The sequence below is a fragment of the Belonocnema kinseyi genome, chromosome 6 (assembly GCF_010883055.1).
Source record: "Belonocnema kinseyi isolate 2016_QV_RU_SX_M_011 chromosome 6, B_treatae_v1, whole genome shotgun sequence".
In the NCBI taxonomy this organism is placed as follows: domain Eukaryota; kingdom Metazoa; phylum Arthropoda; class Insecta; order Hymenoptera; family Cynipidae; genus Belonocnema; species Belonocnema kinseyi.
In genome coordinates, this window is record NC_046662.1 from 98217964 (window position 1) to 98220581 (window position 2618).

At 29.2% G+C, this 2618-nt stretch overlaps 1 protein-coding gene across 1 annotated transcript in view; it reads left to right on the forward strand.

The window, feature by feature from the left end:
* The window catches only part of LOC117175513, a 265411-nt gene that overhangs the window by 140650 nt on the left and 122143 nt on the right, over positions 1 to 2618 (forward strand). The gene's annotated exons all lie outside the window — the stretch shown is intronic.

Sequence of the window (2618 nt, forward strand, 5' to 3'; positions counted from 1 at the left end):
CACTCGTAAGTTGAAGTGGCACCACACACAATATATCAGGCAAACGTATTAACCAATACACGGGAAGACCTTTTGGAAGAAACTCAAGGAGAAACGCCCAAATCAAGATCGAAGTGCTATATAGCCAATGTGCAAATTGCGGGCATTGTCACGAGAGCTCTAATTGACACGGGGGCGGAGATTACATGCATCTCGGAAGAATTTCTAAACAACAAATTAGAGAGATTCAGCCGCTACCCGAGCCTACCGCTGGCAGGTGTATAGTATAATAGTATCAATATTTATATCATTTATATTTGATACTTGAAATAACGTAACCTCAAAATATAGCATATAAAGAGGCGCGCGAAGTATTCAAATCATGAGAATCGCCAGCATCGAAATCTGGAAATATTAAAATCCCAATCTCTTGATTTTATTTCAGAGCAGATAGAGATATAAATATAACAGCCGATGTGTTCCGACAGGCAATGGTGCACTTTCGAGTTTCAAATGGGTTGTGCGCGCAACTCAGTCATTTACATCGTCTCCTACTATATTCACACGGATAGACCTGTGATAGTATTGGAGAGGTACACTCCAATACTATCACTGGTTTCGTTAAGCGTTCGCCCGTCTTTATGTTGAGCCGGTCGTCTTGCCGGAGGTCATCTTGTTGGATGGCTGGTGTATGATATAAATCGTTAAGAAAAGCATTCGTTGAGTTAGAATTCTTTGAAATTTTAAAATATTGAATACATTAAAATTTTTTCAGTTTTTGATCTTCTGTATTTTTTGTTTAAATCTTGAAAACGAACTCATACGCTAAGAGAGCTATTTTTTTGCCGTACGCAATTTTTATGTCAGAATACAAAATTAATATTATTACCAAATTGTTATCATTTATAATATCTATTATCTAAAATAATGTAAAGCAAAGGAAATATTTATGATGATTTATGAAATTTAATGTCTTTACTTCATAATCAATACATATAATATTTTTTACAATATGTCCGGAATCTAATGATTTTTTTAAAGATAATCAACTACCTCTGAAGCACGTTACAACACTTTTTTCAAATATCAAGTTTTTATGTAAAATGCTACCAAAACCTAAAATATTTAAAAGTTGTCGATCGTCTCTAAAATATAATTTTTTGATAATTTATTAAAAATACCAAGTTTTGGAAAAACACTCACATAAGCAACAAATTTTAAACGATTCTGAATCTTTTTCAAATCATGGTGATTATTGTATTTAAGTTTTACTTGTGTGTAAGACTCTATAACGTAACCTAGAATGAATAAAAAATTTTATACCTTAAAAACATATTGAGTTTTTCTTTAAAAAATGATTTTTTCCTCAATATTCCCTAAAACTGATATAAATTTGCAATTCTCGTTCAAACCACATGATTTTTGTTTTGAAATGCTATTTTTTTGCACAACTCTATAAAGTTCAAATTTTGTTACAAGTTGTAAATCGTCTTTAAAATACAATTTTTTTAATTGAAAATAACAATTTCCGACGAAAAATAGTGTCATAATAAAAAATGTTTGAAAGATTATAAATCTTGTTCAAATTATAATGATTTTTACTGTAGAAAACGATAACAAAACCAAAACGCGAAATTTATTGAAAAATTGTTTATCTTTCAAATCTAATAATTTGAGATAGTACATAATCATATGATATTTAAAATATTTGCAATTATGTATTAGTTATTTTGAAAGCTTTAATTTTACCGCGCAAGAATGTTCGAAAGCACAAATGTTTCTTAATTCACATCAAGTTTTTTATAATTTTTCATGATAGAAGGAACTATTTTTATATTGCGTTTTCAAAATTTTAATTTAAGAAATAAAACAACTTGATATAATGACAAACAAACCAGGTTTTCAACAAAAATGAACCCAAGATTTTCAAAATGTATCATTACACTATTTTTTCTAGATAGGTATTATACTTGTTGTAGAAATTAAAAGCCTGAGAATGTCTTAGCATAAAAATCTTTTAGAAAATAATATAATAATATAATAATATAATAATATAATGATATAATGATATAATGATATAATGATATAATGATATAATGATATAATAATATAACAATATAATAATATGCTTCTAATATTAAATTTATGTAATATTGTAACTTAAAGTATTTATACCTCCATCATCCGGATCGGGTGACAAGGTTGGCTGACTACCTCGTCTCCCACTAGGAGGCATTGATTCGTCTATTGCCGCAGGTTGTCTAATTAATCTCGACAATTTGTTTGGTGAAACTTCCTTTGATTTATAATAACACTGAAAATTACAAAATATGCTTTTCTTAGAATCGCTCGTGGTCTGCAAACCTCCTATATAAGCAACGACATTCGACAAACGCATATTCAATGCAGAAGGGCGAGAAGCAGAAAGATGACTTTTTTTGAAAATATTCAATCAGGATAATTAATAATCTCAAGAACATAATAATAGATTGGCCTAAAATTTTTGAGGGAAATGTTTAAAACCTTATAAAAGTGAAGATATAATTTGAATAAAACAGTTGTATATAAACAGTTGTATATTAGCAGTTGTATATCGCAGAATCTCTCGAGGGCGAAACATGTTGTTTTTAGAGAAAATT